The 20,847-nt window shown below is 47.7% G+C and overlaps 1 long non-coding RNA gene across 19 annotated transcripts in view; it reads left to right on the top strand.

Annotated features, from left to right (window-relative positions):
- Gm34032 overlaps positions 1 to 20,847 on the top strand; it is a 102,402-nt gene that overhangs the window by 39,103 nt on the left and 42,452 nt on the right. For 5 of the 19 annotated variants that reach the window (XR_001781968.1, XR_001781967.2, XR_001781965.2 and 2 more), the window contains exons 5-6: positions 9,179 to 10,409; positions 11,367 to 11,430. This is a non-coding gene — a long non-coding RNA (predicted gene, 34032). Of the gene's footprint in view, positions 1 to 2,215; positions 2,944 to 6,435; positions 6,796 to 8,816; positions 10,410 to 10,712; positions 10,776 to 11,366; positions 12,090 to 20,847 lie in introns of those variants that run through there. The other 14 variants (XR_001781972.2, XR_001781975.1, XR_876016.1 and 11 more) reach the window with 12 other exon arrangements.

Below are 20,847 nucleotides of genomic sequence, written 5' to 3'. Positions count from 1 at the left end.
GGAGTCAGTCTGGCTCAGGCCAAATCACTCCTTTCAGCTGGGTGAGGTGGCACACACTTTTGATCCTAGCACTTGGCAGGCAAAGTCAGGCAGATTTCTGTGAGTTTGAGGCCAGTCTGGTCTATGTGCTCACTCACTCTAGGCCCGGGCTGCATAGTGAGATCTAGTCTCAGAAAGGAAGAAAGGAAGGAAGGAAGGAAGGAAGGAAGGAAGGAAGGAAGGAAGGAAGAAAGAAAGAAAGAAAGAAAGAAAGAAAGAAAGAAAGAAAGAAAGAAAGAAAGAAAGAAAGAAAGGAAGGAAGGAAAGGAAGGAAGAAGAAACACACACACACACCACAAAGAAAACAAAAAACAAAAACAAAAACGAAAGTACAACCAAAAGACCTTCCATTCTTGGACTACTGACTCAGTCAGTGCTTCCTGAGGAAGAGGGCGCTGGCACTCATGAAGAACTGATATCTGTGGAAAGATCTTTGGGTCAGGATCCCAAATCTCCCTGCCAAGGTGACAGAGAGACTGCCAAGGGCAGCTCAGAGGCTCTGAAGTGCTCCTGGGTGAGAACCTGGAGAGCCGGTCCCACTGAGCAAGGCTTGGAGGCCTTGGCTTGTTTCTGCCTGACCTCACCCCTATAGTGCAGCCTTGGCTTTGCCTCGTGCCCTTTGGAAGCTGCTTCCCTGGGAGGGGACTCCATGCTCCACCCATTCCCAAACCCTCACTTCTCCAATTTCCAGCAAAATACTTTTTCTTACAGCAGAACTGACTGGCAAGATCCAGCTTCGACCACTGGTATGCCCAGGGGAGTCTAGATATAGCACAGTAAACTCTTAAAAGACACTCACCCCCTATTTTCTAGCTCATCCCCATGAAATGGAGCCCTCTGGTCTTTCCACTGCCAACTACTGGGTCCGTTGAGAGCCTGTTGTTAAGGATGCTCTCCTGGCACAGTAACCTCTAGCAGAAAGAATGCAAAATGACAGCATGCCCACAGATGCTGTCTCAAGGGCAGAACATGGAAAGGATGGATGCCCTGGTTACAAGCAACCTGAACTTCCTGCAGACCTAACAGGAGATGGCTGAGACATACCCAATGGCACTGAAAGAGATGCTTCAGCTGGTGACATGCTTACTGAGCAAGCCTGAGGACCTGAGTTTGGACACAGAGCACTCATATAAATGCTGGACACTGTTGGCTTCCCTGGAACCCCAGGGAAGAGGACAGGGACAGGCAGACCCCTGGAGTTCCCTGGCCAGCCAGTCTAGCCAATCAGCAAGGTCCAAATGTGGTGAGAGACCCTGTCTCAGGACATAAGATGGAGAGTGATAGAAGATGCCTTATGTTGGCCTTGGCCCCACCTCCAACATGTATGTACACAGGACACATGCACACATGAAGTCAAAGCAGGGTCTAGGAGGCCCTGGGTTCAATTTCTACCACAGGGTGGGAAAACAACAACAAAACAAAGACCAAAGAATCAGAAAGGCAAATCAACAGCAAGAATGCAAAAGTCTGGTTGCCCCATTATGGGTTTGTCTGACATCCCTGGAATTGTGTTGTCTTCTATGTCCCTGGTGCTCTTCCTGGTTCTCCCCACCTATGCCAGACACCCTGTGTCTACTTGACAACCAAGCAATAAACACATGAGTACTTAGACTACTTCGTCTCAAACTGCCAGAGTTGACTCCCCTGCCTACACATTCTGGGGTTAGTGAGACCAGGGTTGTAAATATTTGTCTTGATGTTTCCCTCTCTGCTCAGCTGAAGCCAACTCATGGGTGCTGCCCCATTACTACCAGCAAGGCTTCCCCAGTCTGCTGTGAGTTGGAAGAGTCCTAACAGTTGGTTCCTCATAGGTTACTTCCCACCCTTCCAGTCCAGGGACCTGCCTTAAACGCATCAGAACCTGGTGCAAGAACAGTGTTTCATTTGTGGCTGGCATATAACAAGGAAAAGCTTGTCTCTGTTGTATTTTATGAGAGAGAGAGAGAGAGAGAGAGAGAGAGAGAGAGAGAGAGAGAGAGAGAACGCCAAGGACATGTTTGTAGAGCCAGGTATAGTGAGGTGGGAGGAGTCCCTCTGTAGGCCCATGCCAAAAAAACATCCCTTCCCCCTGAAGTACCAGCTATACTACAAGTTTAGTATAGAATAGAGTTTATTTAGAGCATGAAAGGGGAGTTGAGGGGGAGGGGGGAGGGGAGGGGGAGGGGGTAGCCAGAAACACATGAAGGGGGGTGAGGAGAGAGAGAGAAAAAGGGGTCAGGGCAGGAAGGGGCAGAGAGAGTAAGACAATAAGAGCAAGCAGCCTCCTTTATACTAAGCCAGGCATACCTGGCTGTTGCCAGGTAGCTCTGGGGTGGAGCCGAGGAGGAATGCTAACAGTCTTCACTGAGGACAAGATGATACAGTTGTATAATTCTACATGTAGGGCTAAGTCCACCCAGGCCACCATAAGGGGCTCAGAGTGGCATTTTTCTTCTTGTACGGGGATTCTATAGGTTCCAGAGAAGGAACAGCCTATCTTCCAGGGAACCTTCCTTTAAGTAGAGAGATAAACAACTCAGAATAGTTTCAGGAAGTCCCTAAAACTGATCAGATTCACTGGGCTCCTCCTTTTTAGAGTTAGCAATCAAAGCTGCAAAACCAAACAACAAACAAATGAACAGGCAAACAAGCAAAACACTTTCAAATAAGCCAAGCTGCAAAGACTCTAAAGCCAGACCAGCTGCCTGGAAGAAGCAGAGACCAGTCGATCTACCTGGAAGAGATTTAGACCAACTGAGTCACTTAGAAAGGACACTCGCCCACCTGTTGAACTGCCTGCAGGCTGTGCAGTGAGCTCCAGGGTCCCTGCTTTGTGAGCTGTCAGTCATGCTGGGGTGGGCTTTGGTGATGCAGCTGTCTTTGAGCTATTTCTGTTCCTGTGAGTAACCCCTCATCCATCTTCCGGTAAGTAACCCCAATAAAATCACTGGTTAACCCAGTTGGACTTTGATGGTATCCATATTTGTCATGGGATTCCTATCTGGGGTGAGCAGATGTGTGTTGCATCTCCCCAGAAAAAGTTTAAAAGTTTAAGACAGAGGTAAGCCCCAGGGCCATCTAACAAGGTTGCTTACTCAGAGTTGATTGGTCTATGTGTCTCCTGTGGACTTGGTATGGACACAGGTAGAGCATAGGTATGAATGCCAGGCAAACAAACCCTCTTCACAGAGATGCTGCCTCCCAGCTGACGTACAAGCGAGGGCTGCAGCGAGAAATGAGGTGCTCCTGACAGTGTGGCTGTGGAGATGGGTGGCTCACAGGTCTGCTGAGTGAGATGAGAGGCCCTCAGGGGGTGAGCAAGAGAGTGTTGAAGCTGAACAACAGACTGTAAACTTCATCTCTTTCCATGGTTACGAGGGCAAGAGGGGACACAGGCCCAGAGAGAACTCTGGTGAACGAGTCTGGGTGGACTATGACCTCAAAGGCCAAATTTGTTGGAAGTCACCACTCATCTCTAATAGCTGTTTAGACACAGGTTGAAAGGACTAGATTTCTGGTCCTCTCACATTGTAATAGCCTGAAATAAAACAGTGTGAGACAGCAAATGCTTTCTCCTGTCCAAGGGAGTTAGAAAGTGGAAATAAAAGTACATCTTACACCATCATCACCTAAATAGATGTTTAAATAATCGCCAGGTCAGGTACTATCCCAACACACAGAAGGAAGCTACTTGGGTTTCTAGTTTGTGACTGACACAGGCCTCAAGTTTTTAATTTGGACCGATGCTTTCTCCTCTTTCTTCTTTTTTGTCCACAATCTCTCTAAATTTTTAGAGCCCTCTATTCTGGTCTCATGGTCCCTGTGAGGACACACTAAGGGCACTTCCAAACCCATAATCCTGAGCCTTAAAAAGGATGCGGGATGGGGGCAGGGGACTGATCAAAGGAGATCTGCGGGTTTATGACCTCCCCTCGAAGCCCTTTCCTCTCTCCCTGACAGTTTTATAGAAGTCTTTCTTCTCAGCTTCATCTAGATCAAAGACTTGGATGCAAGGGTCTCCTCAACCCCCACTTGTCAGGGAAGGAAGGAATTACCCCTGAATTAAAATCTTAAATAAAGTGGGTTTACCCACCTCCCTGGGGGTGGGGCAGAGGGAGGAGACCAAACTCTTTCTGGCTCACAGAAGCAGGCAAGAGAAGGACAGAGGTTAAATTCTGGGCTGACCTTTCTCTTTGCCCCTGCAGCTTGTCCCCTCCTTTCTTCCAACCCTGCCTGGTCCCTCCTCCCCCACTCTTTCTCATCCCTAGCTTCCAAGCAGGAATTCTCTGAACCTTTGCACACAATGTCAGTTAACACAGACAAGCTGCTATGCCTATAAACCTCCCTAACTGTCCGGCCCTGGGCCCTGCTCTATCCAGCCCTGCTCTATCCAGCCCTGCTCTAGCCTGGCCCTGCTCTGGCCATGAGAATGCTAAGCTACGGTCCCCACTGTTAGGGACACTGAAAGCTTCATCAAGACCTGAGAATGAGGCCTCAGAATTCTGAGCTGTAGGTGGTAGCCACAGGATTCAGGTCACAGCCCAGCCCACTCACTAACTCTTTCACTACCATGTCCGCCTTCCTTCCCCTGGCACAGCAGAACCCAGGCCTGGTTGGGATGGGGTATGTCAAGGAAGTTTCCTGAGGGCTGGAACTGCCTTTGTCCTGGAATGCTCGGTGAACACCTTTGATGCGAAATAACTGGGAACAGAAGTGGAAGCATTGGGAATTCTGGGACAGTTCCCTGACCCACACTCAGGCCAACTTGAAATGGCAGAGTCTCATGGTGTTGACAGAGGCAGAACACGCAGGTTCTCCAAGTCATGCAATCTTATTTGAAAAAACAACTTGGAGATCACCTAAAGACATGCCTGCCATGGTATAGAAGAATCTGTAGAAAAGCAAGACAAACTTTGTTCCCCAGAGTCACCTCCCAAGCAGGATTCCGAGGTTCAGGAACCATCATGAGATCTCAACCACCCAAAAAAAGATAAAGTGGGAGGACCTTGAGTCTGGGGCCAGTCTGGCTGCACAGTGAAATTCTGTCCACACACACGCACACACACACACACACACACTAAAATAAAATAGATAAGTTAAAGTAAAAAATTCAAGAATAGGTTGGGTATGAGACTCACATGGTAGAATGCTTACCTAACCCACACAAAACCCTGAGTCTGATCCACAGCACCACATAAACAAGGGCGGCAGCACATACCTGTAACTGAAAATAAAATAACATAAAATAAAATGGCCAGGAGCATCTTTGGCACACAGTGAGTTTGAGGCAAGTTAAGCCTGTGCTACAACTCGTCTCAACAACAGTAAAAGGTGCCTTCTACTCTAAGGGGCTGTCTTAAGGTACTCTGAGAGGAGGTTAGAGAGAATGTTAGCTTTTGGAGGTTTTGTTCTCTCTGGGACTGCTAACCTAACACTGACTTGATGGGGTTTAAAGGACAATTGGTTTGGAGAGTTGCTTCGGGAGACCTTGTCCCAGGCATACTGCCCCAAACTACAACAGGCTTTAGGGCCACTTCAGTGCCTCACCTCCTCCTTCCTGTGCATTTTGGCCCTGTGGGGCCCTCCATCCTCAGCACTCCAGTTTCTGAAAAGAGCCTCTGATGCTTTCCCCCTCCCCCGATCTTCCTCTCTCTTATACATCCCAGCCTCCTCTTCCTCCTCCATCTCAGGCTTTCAGGCTGGTTTCCAGTCCCACCCCTGTTCCTCCTATAGGTCTTATCACCTACTCTGCACTCTGGCATTTTGATAAGGCTTCACACTGGCGGGGTGGCCCCACCCTAGGGCAACTTACCCAGATTTTCATTCTAAGATAAGTCGGTCCTATGTGTGCACAGGGCTGCATTCTTAACTGGTATTTCTTGAAGTGTGTTCCCAGGACCTACAACATCAACATTATCCAGATATTTGTTAGAAAAGCAAATTCTCTAGCTCCACCCTCAGGCCTACTGATCTAGAAACTCCAGAAGGGAAGCCCTATGCATGATTCTAAGACACTTCAAGTGTAAGGACCAAAAAAGATTCCTGTCCTCTCATGGGACCAGCTCTGTGGGCATGCAGCCAGGGAATGGTGCTCTTCAGTGCCGTCCTGATGGGGCCTTTGAGCCGGATTAGAGGACAGCACGGGTAATTATCAGCAGATATAACACACCATGTATGGGACCAGCGTTCTCCTTGCCTTACCATCCAGAGCAGCCTCTGTGTTCACTGAACATACTGTTCTAGTGAATCTATAATGTGTGCGATGTCAGACAGACTCAAAGTGGCCACAGGCTAAGGGAGCTGCAGCTAGCACGGCGAGCCCGAGGTTGTAAAAAGCTTGTAAAAGTTGCTTTTGCTGAAAAACATCAACTCCTCTCAAGCCCTCAAGGTAACTTCGCTTTGCAACTGTCTTCTCAGGTGACCTGCTCACCTCTGCTTGTAGGCATGACGATCATTCAAAGAACCAGTGACCCTGAACAGATCTTATCCACTTCAGGGTGGAAAGCCAGAAGTCTGAGCAAGGAGGCATCTGTCAGCTGCTAAAGGGTGCCTGAAGGTCCTTGGTTAAACCAGCAGTCATCTTGGGTAGATGGGACTTTCCAGGTACAGCAGAGCCTGTTAGGATGGGCCACCACCTTATCCTTGCTGGGAAGGCTGCACCTGAAGAGGCAGTGACCATCTCCAGTGATGTATCATGTTGCTTTAAACAACAAGATCTTGTCCAAACCACTGTTCCAGACCAGACCTGAGACCATGACAGCCGGCCCGACAGAGACGGTTAGATTAAGTGTCTGTACCTGGTCTCTTGCCACCTTCCTTTATTTAAACCTAAAGCTTATCAGTGTTACAAAGCCAGTCTTGGGCCTCCCTTTCCAGTGTGTGTTGTTTATGTGTCCCCTCTTCTTTTCACTATCACTCCTCTCTTTCGTGGGTGCGAGTATCGGGACTGGGGGCCAGGCCCAGCCTATTGAAGCCACAGATTTTATCCTGACACTCTAGCCACAGGAAGATAGCCACTCGGAGCCACACTTGCCTTGTGCACAGATGTGGAGGTGGTATTTTAAGAAATACAAATGGCCAAGGGACATTATCATATCCCATTTTACATGCGTTCTGATTTGCTGTATCAGATAGTCACTCCTCCTGGGAACTGTGACACAGAAAGAAAGGGGCAGAGAGACAGCATGGGGTCCATCTCTCAGTCTTCTTCAGTGGTGTGTGTGTGTGCTTGTGTGTGTGTGTAGGTCAGAGAATGTTACCAGGGTGTGCATGTGTCAGAGAGTAAAATAAGCCGATCCCATGCTGGGCTTCCCCTGTTCTGATGAGAGCAAAATAAATATGTATGTCTGAATTTCCATTTTAATGATTCTGCACGTAAAAGTGTCATTGCACACCAAAAGAAAAGGCAAATTCATGTTAGCAAGTCAAGCTTTTTTTTTTTCCTTTACTTAGACCAGCAAGTGCTAGAAAAACAAACAAACAGACCACCTATGGGCACTGTGGCACACTCCTTTAATCTCAGAACTCTAGAGGCAGAGGCAGTTGGATCTCTGAGGTCAAGACCAGCCTGGTCTACAGAGCAAGTTCCAGGACAGTCTAGGCTACCCAGAGAAACCCTGTTTTGGAAACAAATGAAAAAACAAACAAACAAACAGTGAGAACTCACTGAGACTATGAGAGAAATGAGAAACAACCCTTTTTATTGTAATGTCTTTGATAGCACTTTCACCTTGCTAATTTAGGCAAGGAACTGCTGCATTTGAATTCTGCACCAGATCCATCAAATGGCATGGCCCCCTCTATCCCGTCTTGTCTGGCATTCACACCAAGTTACTTCTGAGGATGGCAGGAGGCAGGAAGCACTGGGCCATAGGTACAAATCGAGCCTGTCTTACAAAGCCTTGGCCAGTGGTCATCCAAATCTGAAAGTCCGCAATGGTGAGGAATAGCCTTCGACAGGGACCAACCCACCCGGCTCTCACTTCAAGGAAGAATTTCAGAGCTTATGGGCTATGAGTGCTTCCTCCATCAGTGCTCACTGTGAAAAACAGCAAGTTCACTCTGGCTGTTTTAACAGATTAGACCACGGGGTTACAAGCAGTGTCTCCTTTCTCTCCTCCCTCCCTCCCTCCCTCTCTCTCTCTCTCTCTCTCCCTCCCTCCCTCCCTCCCTCCCTCCCTCCCTCCCTCCCTCCCCCTCCCCCTCCCCCTCCCTCCTCCCTCCTCCCTCCTCCCTCCTCCTCTTCCTCCTCCTCCTCCTCCTCCTCCTCCTCCTCCTCCTCCTCCTCCTCCTCCTCCTCCTCCTCCTCCTCTTCTTCTTCTTCTTCTTCTTCTTCTTCTTCTTCTTCTTCTTCTTCTTCTTCTTCTTCACTTTTTATTATTGCATGTTGGGGTGATCGTGTCCCAGCACACATGCAGAGGACAACTTTATGGAGATGGTTCTCTTCCACTTTTACATGGAGTTTGTTTGAGTCTTGGGGATCAAATACAAGTCATGAGGCATGTGCAAACACAGCCTGTCACCCACCCAGACATCCTCCCCAGGCCCCATTTTTATCTTACACAGTGTCAAGACAGTCTGTTGAGTTATTTGTTTTTAGCCCTCCTCCAACCTTTGAAACCCCAACTTTTCCTGGGCTCTTGAGGACCCCACAATTTTCTTAAAAGTTGATGACACACAGGTTTGATGACATATTTGTAGTCTCAGCAGTCCTGAGGTGGGGATGGGAACGGGAAAGTTCAAGGCAAGCCTAGGATGTGGAGTGAGTTGTTTTTTTGTTTTGTCTTTTGCTTTTGGAGCTGGTGACATTCTCTATCCAGGTCTCCATCATGCGCCCCTCCTTCCGGCCTTGCGTGCTTCGTCTGCTCATCATCAGGAAGGCTGTTTTCTTTGGATTAGTCCCTTTTCTTCCTCATCATTTGCAATTTTAGGTTCTGGCTTTTATTTTTAGGGCAATCCCGTTTTAGCCCTTCTCCTTTCAGAGCCTCTCATGATGGCTGCATCTATTCTGAACTGTTGGAAGTATGTCTCCCCGGTCTATACGTCTGGAGACAGCACCCTGCTCTGATAGGGTGGCCGTTCTTCCCCTGGCTGACATCACTGTTGCCCAGTAGCCAGCCTCTGCTGGAGTCAAATTCCATTTGTCATCCCTTCCTTTCAGTGGATGAAGATTTCCATTGGGCCGCTCGAGACCTGACTAGATTAAACGTTTAAAGGTATACAAGAACAAGAGACTTCTACAATCTACTTTTAAAGAAGTCAACACTTGCCACGCTGTTCTGGGCCTCCCTGCTTCCTTCGCAACTGTGCCCATGGCGATGGCACCTTATCCAATCCTTTGACTCACTACATCCTTTCCAGTTTCTCCCTTGGAAAGGTAAGAGCTATGTTTCCACCTCTCGAAGGCAGATAGGTTTGTGGCTCTGGAAGAAGGGATGCTACGTGATTTCCAAGGCTAGATCTTGAAGGGGCTGCTTCTACCCAGCTGTGTCCAAGGATCTGACTCTCGAAACACAGCAGCAGTTCTGTGAGCAAGAACAAACTGGGTCATGCGGAGGCATCACGTGGAGAAGCCACATGGAGTTTCTGGATTCCAGCCCAGGGGAAGCTCTAGCCAAGGGCCAGCAATAATAGCCAGGTACGCAGGGGAAAGTACACCCATCAAGCTTAGACTTGACATCTTGCTGAGGTCCCAAGCATCACGGGACTGAAACGAGCCATCTCTGTTTTGCCCTATCTGAATTCCTGGTCCACGAGAAAAATACGGTGATTATTGATCTTTGTAAGCTACAGAGTGTTGGGATGGTTTGTGATGTAGCAACAGAAAAATTCACACAGTAATTAAAAACACATTAACCGGGAAAGCAGAAATGAAGACTAATTACAAAATGTGTCATCTACGCTCTTCCGATTAGTGAGCACTTTCCCCACTCTAGAGACTTAGCTCACAGGTGGAAGCAAAGCCATGGTCACACGAGTCCCCAATCACTGAGCTGAAATTGAAGCCTCTTTCCTAAATCATATTTTTGTGTGAAGTTTAATCTCAGCTATTAAGGGAATTATATGACCCCTGCTTGGTTTACTGTGTGAATTCAAGAAAGAACAAAATTAAACCATCTCTCACATACTTCTCTAGCTGATTAACATAACACAATTCTAGCAAACGACAGACCCCCCTGCTGGAAAATGTTCCCTCCTATTCCAATGTATGGAGTCTGAGATCGTTTGGAGGCAATGAGCAGAACTCAGTCAAGCTGACTTGAGCAAAATGAAAATTGGTTAGAAACAGGGGGATTTGGTACGTCTCAAAGGGAGGAAGCAAGGCACGTGGAATGACGCCAGACACTGCCAACAGACAGGAGCTAAGCAGCGGCTGTCTCTGTGACTCTCTGGTACTTATTTCTGAGTCCCCCTCCCTCCCCCAACACCCCCCCCCCCCAAGTCTCTAGTGGTCTTGAGCACATTTGAAATCCTTCTTACCGTCAATTTCCTCTTGTAAAGTGGGGACAGAGGTATCAACAGTACTTCCTACTTCCTAGACTGTTGTAAGTTTGGGTCCCTGGGTAGCGCTCGATGATTGACAGGCTTGCCTGCATCACACTCTTGTTTGCTTGGCTGACTTAATCATGCTTTAGTGTCTGTGCCCTAAGCCTTCCTGTTTTAGTTTGTGCTGTTACACAGAACGTTTTCTTTAGATTGGGCAGTTCATCCACAATAGAAATTCACCTGTCACAATTCCGGAGCCTGGGAAGTCACAGGTAGGTGAAGACACAGGTAGATTTGCTGTGTGGCAAGAGGTCATTGTTTGTGCTCAAGATGGGGCCTGTTGCTATATCTTCATGAGGGTTGAAAACAGAAAAAAAGGATAAATGCTGTGTCCCAACAGGGCAGAAGGGATGGAGGGCAAACAAACCAGGGTACTCCCGTCAATCTCTTTTACAGAAATATCCATCCAACTCCTGAAGATGGAGTACTTATGATATAATCACTTCTCAAAGACTCTTCTTAAAAAACAATTTTTAGTATTTGTTATTTTTTACTTTGCATGTGTGTTTTAAACAAAACATGCATTATGTATATGCACCACATGTGTACCTGGTGTCCTAGGCTGCCAGGAGATGGTGTTGAACTGAGGTCATAAATCATGGTGAGACTCGAATCCAGATTCTGGGAAGAGCAAGAAGTGCTCTAACCACTGGGCCACCACCTCTCCATCCCCAGGACCCTCTCTCTTTATCCCATCACATTTGCTATGAGATCCCAGCATTTGAATTTTGCAAGAACACACTCATTTAAACCATAACAGAAATTTCCTGTGTAGTTCTTAGAACCCACTTCTACTTTTCTAGGGGAGAGGATTCTATTAGACCAATGTGGATCAATTGTCTGTGGTCCAGTCGGCTGTGGCACAAGGTAAGGATGATGAACAGATTCTGCAGGAGCGGAGGTGATTGGTTTTCAGTCGAGGGCTGAGAATCGGGCCTTATATGTCTAACCACCTACATCCCGTATGGTGGTCCTGGCTCTTTAGCCTTGCCTTTAGCACCATGGCCACCAAGAAGTCCGCTGGCTCAAATGTTGTGAAGATGGCTTCCTTGACTGACAAGCACTCCCTTCTTTTTATAGCACCCACCTCTCTTCCTTGGGGCTCTAGTTCCCAGAGAGCAAAGTCTATAGTGCTACAGGATGGCCATTATAAACTGTTACCTGCATGAGCCCCTGGGAGAGCTGTCACTGTGAATTCCCATCTCACAGAGGCAGTGGGAAAGAAGAGTCACTTCCTCTCCCTCCCATCTGGCACTGCAAAGTTTATCTATTGATTTACTTGACCATGGCGACTCTTTACTTATTGAGGCTCCCCCTTGGTAATTAGAAGCAATATTAAACTTATTGATCTCACCGTGGAGGAGAAAAACATGACTGAATGCTGGACAGAATGCTGATTGGTTTAAGTAAAGGATAATGAAGGAAATATTGTCTGAGTTGAGTACCATTTCCTGCCTATGTATTATTTCATTTCTGTTTGATTTTGTCACTTGGGGTGCGCTACAATAAACTGGCATGGTTTCGAACCCTATTCTTCAGAAATACTTGAATGGCATGGACAGATTGCTATCTCTTTAAATCACAGAGAGGTGCTAGTCAGCTGTCCTCCCTGGGGGAGGGGTTGGCTGCAACCTCCCACTTGGTACCCGGCCAGCCTCCAAACTGGCGTGAGAGACCTCTTCCCTGGCAGTATTCTGCTCATGACTCCTCCTATAAAATCTCAGAAGGCGTAGGTTGCGATGCTCATATTCTCGGTGGCTTAGAGTGTCATTATTAGACTGACTTTCTGAGTGTCTGAGCATTGGGTAATTTCAAAAGGATCCTTTCAGGGGAGAGAAGAACTTGCTTTTAGGGGAAATGACTGAAGGTTGAGTATTAGCCCTGTTAAGCAACACACAAGAAAGGCAATAGACTGTTCTGACGTTATAAAAGACAAGGTTGCTCAGACCGGATGACGCCTGTTTCCCATGGCCAAGTCCCCCATTTCCTGTCCCCTGATTCATCCTTTTGTGAACTGAGTGTTTCTCTCACTTTTCCTCATGGTCACTGCTCTCTCTCACTGTGTGGCTACCTCACTTACTGCAATTTGAGAATCAAATGCTCTCCCTCTGTCTGACTCATCCTCAAGTCTCAGAACTCCTCTATAGTAATCGAATTGAAAGGACCTCAGGGTAAAACAAGGCAAGCCCCGCTGTTATTAAATTACTGCCAAAAACTTAATAAACTGTAGATGGCAGAAACAACACATCGACGTGCTTCAAGGCATGCAATAACACAAATCCTGTCGAGATTACAGGCCTGCTTACACCCAGTATGAAGCCCACAGGAGGGATCATCGGATTTTTTACCGACTCTCCCGACTAGGTCCAGACGATGGTAACCCCCCTTCTCTTTAGCCCATCGCCTTATTTCAGGTTTTATTTAGCACAGTGTTCACCGTACTCCTTGGGGTTTGTTGGTTAGTTTCTGCTTCTGAGATAGAGTTTCCTATAACTTAGGCTGACCTCAAACTCACTAAGTACTTGAAGGTGACCTTGAACCTTCCTCTCCACTCCTACAGTGTTAGGCTGACAGACAATGCCTCACCACATCCAGTATATGTTGTGCTAGGTGCCCAGCAAGCGTGCTCCATCTGAGCTACTTTCCAAGGGCCACTACGCTGATACTTATGTAACTCTTGTCTGTCGCTCTCATTTACCAGTTACATTCTCTAATGAACACGGAAGATGCCCCTTTCCAGTTCCCCTTTACCTCTGTAGTTTCAAGGCCTAAAACAAAGTCTTACACATAGTAGGGACACTTCATTGTGGATGGACATTCAAGTGCTTAGTCTCAGTCTCCGGAACATGCTGTTGACTTTCCTGCATCCTCATTAATGTGTGACACGCCTTGTGCTGATACAGGTACAGCCATAGCTGATAATGCGATTTACCAGGTGATCTTTTTGCTGGGAAAGGGGAGGTAACCTCCAGGAACTGTTCCACAAGATAATTCCATTTCCCAAAGTCCTTTCTCTGAATGTCCTGGCTACTTTTGTTTTGTCAATTAATACAAGCTCAGGTTGTTTTGGAAAGAGGGAACTTCAACCTTAAGAACAATACCATCAGCCGGGCGTGGTGGCGCACACCTTTAATCCCAGCACTTGGGAGGCAGAGGCAGGTGGATTTCTGAGTTCGAGGCCAGCCTGGTCTACAGAGTGAGTTCCAGGACAGCCAAGGCTACACAGAGAAACCCTGTCTCGAAAAACCAAAAAAAAAAAAAAAAAAAAAAAAAAAGAACAATACCATCTGGCTGTAGGCTAATCTGTAGTGAATTTTCATGAATAATGACTGATATGGTGGTGCCATGCCTGGGCTGGAGGGCCTGGACTGTATAAAAAAAAAAGCAGGCTGAGCAAGCCATGAGGAGCAGGCCCGGAAGCAGCATCCCTCCGTGGTTCTTTCAGTACCTGCCTCCAGGTTCCTGCCTGGAGCTCTTGACCTGATTTCCCTTGATGATAGACTGTGATATGGAAGTGTACGTTCAATAAAGCTTTTCCTTCCCAGGTGGCTTCTGGCCATGGTGCTCATCACAGCAGTGGACAGCAAAGTACGATAAGACACTCACTTTGAGCAAATCTCGAAAAAGTCCAGGTTTGCTACAGACCTGAAGCAGGCAGATGAGCTGTAAATCCACATAGCAGCTCAAAAACAGAGAGAGAGAGAGAGAGAGAGAGAGAGAGAGAGAGAGAGAGAGAGAGAGAGAGAGAGAGAGGAGAGAGAGAGAGAGAAACAAAGCCCAGCAAACACCCAGAAGTCAGGCATGGTGTGTGGTGAGCAGTTGAGCCACGAGTTAGCAGCAGAGACCAGAAGTCCAAGGTGAGGTTCTCCAAATCACTGTGTTTCAGAAAGCCTGACTTTGAACCGTGGGCATCTTATCTATCGGTTACATCTTCAGCTCTCCTGCCTGCATCCCGTCTGAAACAGGACATGTCCCCTACTGCCTTCTTCCCTTGCTTTCTAATGCCCCATTTCATCTCATGAACATTTTTAAGCCCCGCTGCAGCTCGGTTGCCTGCTTAAATTTATCATCACTCACAGAATATTCAGTTCTTGGGGTCAGAGACCATGCTTCTCTCTCTCTCTCTCTTTGGTTGTTTTTTTTTTTTTTTTTTTTTTTTTTTTTTTTTTTTTTTGAGACAGGGTTTCTCTGTGTAGCCCTGACTGTCCTGGAACTCACTCTGAGGACCAGGCTGGCCTCGAACTCAGAAATCCGCCTGCTTCTGCCTCCCGCGTGCTGGGATTAAAGGCGTGTGCCTGGCTCCAAGTTTCTCTTTTTTATTCTCCCTTCAGCCAGCACAGTGACTTCTCTGTGTAACTGAATTAAAACATTTATATTTGACCTTCATGTCTCCCTAAGCAACTGTGCTCATCTAGAGAAAGACGGTCGAGCTGTCACACATAAATACTGCGTGCGGTGGAGATACTTGCTGTGGGGATAGCAGTGCTGTGGGTCCTTACTCTGAGACTACACCGCAGCTCTCCTATCAAACGCCAAGCCTAGGGAGACAACCGTCTCCTGATGCTCAGGCCATGGAGGTCACCACTTAAAGGAAGACGAGGAAGAAATGAGGATCTTTCTCCCTCTTGTCCCCGTGGGCATCTAGGAAGGAGATTAAAAACAGGGGAAGAGAATCATCTGACCTGGTGTCCGTAGCACTGCTCCTCCACTGTGAAATCGTGATGGGGGGAGGGGGGAGACTAAGCTGCATCAGAGAAAGCCAGAGGCAAGAATGTTGTGTGTACCTTCCATCCTATGATGGCTCTCTGCAAGGGGATCAGCTTGCAGGCTATATCCAAGACAGGAGGTAGCCACACTAAAAGCTAAATGGTCACCTAAGGTAGAGAGTCAGGAGACCTTTTTGGTACCTTGCTTGTTCTCTGCCCCTTAAGTGCTGTGTAGGGGGGCTCTGTCTTAGTAAGCCCCTTAGGAAATACAGATGGTTGTTAAAGCGTAGACTAGTGAGTCTGACATTAGAACCTCACAGTGAAGGACAGTGTGGCTCTACAACAAAGGGACTCAACAAAGTTGAGACTGGGGTGTTGGGAGCTAGCAAGGAGGTCCTTGGGCCCTGGCTGAACTGAAAGTTCGGCTATGGAAGACATAAAACAGAGGCCCTCACAGGACAAATAGGAGTTCTCATACCTGCAGTCATCATCCTGGGTTGAAAGGAGAGAAAAGGACTCTTGAGTGCTGACCCCAAAGAGATGCTCCAAACCAGAACTGGCTGAACTCACAAGGAACACTGTTGAGATGTGAGCATGGAGAGGCCACAGTGCCTCCTGTTTGAGCCTCAGACTCCAGCCTGTGGTACTATTTTGAAGGTTGTGGAGCCTCTAGGAGGCGGGGCCTGGCTGTCAGGGTTATGGGTGTTGGAGTTTAAGCTCACCCCTGTTCTATCATGGTGTTTGCTTCTAGTCCGTATCTTTAAGAGGAGTCTCTGTTACACTCCTGTGTGACATGAACTAAAGTCCTATGAGTCATGAGCCAAATAAACTGTTTTTCCTTACATTGCTCTGTCAGGCATTTGGTCACGGTGATGTTAACATAACTAACATAATCATGAAGGCAACGTCATCTTTACTCCTATTACAGAGGAGAGCAGGATTTACAAGAAAGCCTGGCTCAATTACAACACCCTCTTCCCCATCCCATGTCTCTGAGAACTTGTACATACATTTGCAACTGAATTATACATATTTCCAAGGTATACATATTTATTTGCTTTCTTATCCAGAGTTTTCTTAAAATATGTCAGCTACCAATGGCAATGCTATATCTTTAGGGTGCATTATAATTTTCTAAAACTGGTATCTGTGGGGTTGGTGAGATGGCTCAGTGCTTAAAGTGCTTGCTCCACAAGCCTGACATCAGATCACTAGAACCCACATAAAAACTGGGTGAGTATGGTAACCCAACAGTCACTCAGGCCATGGGAGGCAGAGACAGGAGAGACCTAGAGAAACTTGACAGCAAAACTCGCCTTATCAGTGAGCTCTGCGTTTGATTAAGAGAACCTGACTTAAGGAAAAGGGAAAGACTGTATTAGCCTTGGGCCTCCACATGTGCACACACACATCTCCTATACGCACACACAAACATTCTCATGCACACACACACATATATACATGCATGCACAAACACACATGTGTGTGCACACAAACACACATACCACAATACATGAACACACACATGTGCACGCACACATACACAAGTGCATATGTGCACACAGGCCATACACATGCATACCCACACCTGCACATGCACATCCCCTATACACACACAAGTGTCTATGCACACACACATATATAAAAAACACACATATCACACATGTGTGTGCACACAAATACATACCACACGTACATGTACACACACATGCATATACACAGGCACATATAAAAATGGGGGGGTTGTCTAGCAAATGAATATTGTTCCAAGACAATCCCTCGTCTGAGAGAGTGCTTCAGCACATGCCGTTATACCAGGAAGCCAGAGCATCTGTGTACCTGGCTTTTGCAGTATCTTCACGTGGACTATGCTACAAGCCCTTCAGGGCTCTCTTCCAGCCTCTTGCCATCACCTATGAACTGTCACAAGATGGGAAAATAGAAGGAAGCCAAAGGGCATGGGAAAGGAGAGTACTTGAATAAAAAGACAGCTTGATAAATATGCCTACTCATCAACGTACAGTCCCCTGCCTTCGTCCTATTGATTCTCCTGTTCTGCTGTATGTGCCTCTGTGTCCAAAGTAGCAAGTGAACTCGTGAACAGTTTTCAGTGAGTGACTTTCAGCCAAACCCTCCTGTTACGTCACTCTGACCTCTATTCCCCATTTCCCTATTCTGTATCGAAGTAGATGCCTCTGTCTGTAGTTCTGTAGCCATTATTACCCATAACCTCTCAGGCTGTGAGCCTTGGTCTCTATGGGATACTTGTCTCACATCCTTGAGCTCTTTCCTTCGTGAGGAATGAGAAAGGGATTTATGGATGAGGCCAGACAGAGGTGGTGCCTGTGGCTTCTACATCATGGTAAATGTGATCATGGAAAGGTTAAACCCTCTCTCTCTCTCTCTCTCTCTCTCTCTCTCTCTCTGCTATTGCAGAGACTCATTGCTCTTTGTTTGCTAGTCTAAGAAACAGGTCTAGGGCAACCTAGAGGACGCTGAAAAGCCTGGGATCTTGCATAACTGCAGGCTCCAGGGCAGCCCAGAATTACTCCTGATCATGAGGAGCCCCAAGAATCTAGGGCAAGACAAGAGGTATCAAAGTCTACGTAGCTTCCACTTAACTGATAAATAACTCCAGAGGATTGTGAGCCTGAAGGCAGAATTGGGGAGAGGCAGAGACAGAGATCCTATGAGACTAGAGCTAGAGCAGCCATGTCCAAGAGGGAGACTGAGCATGGGCGGGACTTCCTTGAGGGAGACATATCTGAGAAGGGACTGAAGGGAATGGCAGAAAGCATGAAGGTGCTCAGAGCCTAGGCAGGCAGGTGGAGATGGCGGAGAGCTGGGCTCACAAGTCAAAGCTGAGGTAGCAACAGAGAGGGCAGGAGGTGCCACTTCACAAACATATCAACCAGGATGGAAACCTCTGTGAAAATGCAGTACAGAAGAACTCAAATTCTCAAGAGCCCTCCGTCAGAGAGCTGAAGCCTGGAGAGGTCAGAGGTCCAGGGTCATATATACCACAGCCCACAGAGGTAGAAGCCACTGAGGGCATCAAGACCAGGGCCACTGGCTCCCTGTGGGAGACTCCATGTACCTGTGTCGTGAGTGAATAGCCAAAAAGAGACCATGTGACAGGAAGCTGAGGGGGAAGCTTCGTGACAGAGAATGACATTCGTCAGGAAAGCTGTACTTTGCCCAGTAATGTGGCCATCCTCTTCCAACAGTGCGTCCTCCCCTGGATGTTTCTGTGGGACAGAACTAGTTTAGGCCAGCTCCTCTAGTGGAGTTACTAAGGGAAGAATTGAATTGAGGTCTCTCTAGGATCTTGGAAAGCCTCGATCATAGAATGCCCTTTTGAGAGGCTAGCAGTGATATCCCAACACCATCACATGCACAGAGCAAGGGTGTTGCGGGTAAGGAGATATTCACCAGAGAGTTCTGTTGCGCAGCCTCTGGAGGGGGAAAATGCTTTTTCCTCTGGGAAATCAGTCAGCCAATGGAGGAAAGTACCAGGCCTGATGCGGAGACTTACTTAAGAGGTCTCTTGTATGGGAGCACCAGTCTGCAGGCAGCTTGTCTGTAGTGATTTAGACAGAGCAGCACTAACAGTGTTCATTTTTCTATCCCCCACTCTCGGGTGTTACCAGTGTCTAAAAGAAAGGCCCAGGGGAGAGCGCTTTGTGGGTTTTTGACACCGCAGCATTGAGCACAGATTAGACCTGCAGGAGCAAAACAGAGCAAGCAAGGTGGGTGGGGAGAGGGTGGAAGGGCCGGCTGTGAAGGATCGCACTGGAGCACAGCTACCTGGGGCAGGGAAGGCGCAGGTCACCCAGAGTGTTCTGCGGTTGGTGTGGGGCAGGGCGGGGCAGGCTGGGGTATCACAGGAGAATGGTTGCTATAGTAAAGCCATATCGCTAGGAGGAGAAGGAGAAGCAGAATGTTCTAGAGGACACAATATCACTTGCAGAAAATAAAAACACACTGAGGGAAAATATCACCATATGGTTTGCAGGAAATATAGAAAAAAATAACCATTCGCCGAGTGATTGCCCAGATGCGTGGGGAAGGAGAATGGTAGGGGTGTGTGAAGGAAAAAGCAAATGGACAAAGAATACAACCTCAGAGACCAAAGGCGTCCGAAGGCTTAGGTACAGGTGGGTGTGGCACCCAGGCTCTGAGACTCAAGAAAAGGCCCAATGAGATTAATGCCCCAGGGGCTGCTCTACTCTCTTGAACACCCCAATCCTGGAGGAAAGGAGTCTGTACATGCCTGAGAGTGAACATGGTGGGTGAAGGGCCAGTGGGCTCAGGTGCCTCATGGAACCATGTTTTCCCAGGAAATTTAGTTCAGAACTCCAGGGATGGGGATGGGGTGTAGTTTGGGAGTGTGGCTTACAATGAAATAGGAACAATCAAAAGGAGAAAAGAGAAGGGGAGGGAAGGGGAGGGAGGAGGGAGAGGGGAGGGAGGAGGGAGAGGGGGAGGGAGGGAGGGAGGGAGAGGGGGAGGGGAAGGGAGAGGGAAAGGGAGGGAGAGGGAGAGAGAAAGGGAGAGGAGAGGAGAGAGAAGAGGAGAGAGGAGAGGAGAGGAGAGGAGGGGAGGGGAGGGGAGGGGAAGGGGGAGGGGGGAAGGGAGGGGGAGGGGAGGGGAGAGGGAGAGGGAAAGGGAGGGAGAGGGAGAGAGGAGAGGAGAGAGGAGGGGAGGGGAGGGGAGGGGAGCTACTGTGATAGAGAGGACACCAGCCAAGGCTGTGGACTCTTCTCATGCAGAAAAAAAAAAAAAAGAACGTCATCCTCTTGGAGGGGAGGTAACTCCCCAGCAAACTCTCCATTATCAATTTTCAGATAAATGAACTGACACACAGAGGCCACACGATATGTCCACGACCTTACAGTTACTAAGAGGCAGGCGAAAATTTAGATCTAAGTATTGCCTGGTGTGGTGGTGCACATCTGTAACTCCAGTAGTTGGTAGGCTGGCACTGGTGCTACAAGTCTGAACCAACCTGGGCTGCATAATGAGTTCCAGGACCTCCAGGAGTACACGTATGGCAAAGATAAACCATTGTGCATGTGTAGCTGTGCACCACATGAGTGCAATGCCTGAGGAGGCCAGAAGAGGGAGTCAAATCCCTGGAAACTAGAGTTACAGTCAGTTGTGGGCCATCGTGTGGGTACTGAGAACTGAACCTGGGGCCACTGGAAAAACAGCCACTGCTTTCAACTGCTGAGCCATAGTTCTAGCTTATAGCCACCACTAAAAAAAAATATACTTAAAAATTTTTTTGAGTGTGTATGCATGTGAGTGTGTGTGAGTGTGTATGTCTGAGTATATGTGAGTGTGTGTGCATGTGAATGTGTATGAGTGTGTGTGTATGCATGTAAGTATGTATGGATGAGTGTATATGAGTGCATGTGCACATGAATGTGTATGAGAGTGTGTATGAGTGTATATGTGTATGCGTGTGAGTGTGTATATGAGTGTGCGAGTATGTATGGATGAGTGTATGTGAGTGTGTGTGGTCATGAATGTGTGTGTATGTTTGAGAGTATATGAGTGCTGTGTTTGTGGACGT

This window comes from Mus musculus, chromosome 16, assembly GCF_000001635.26.
Source record: "Mus musculus strain C57BL/6J chromosome 16, GRCm38.p6 C57BL/6J".
Taxonomy (NCBI): domain Eukaryota; kingdom Metazoa; phylum Chordata; class Mammalia; order Rodentia; family Muridae; genus Mus; species Mus musculus.
Note: the sequence above shows the minus strand (reverse complement) of the source record. Positions and strands in the feature narration are given on the sequence as shown.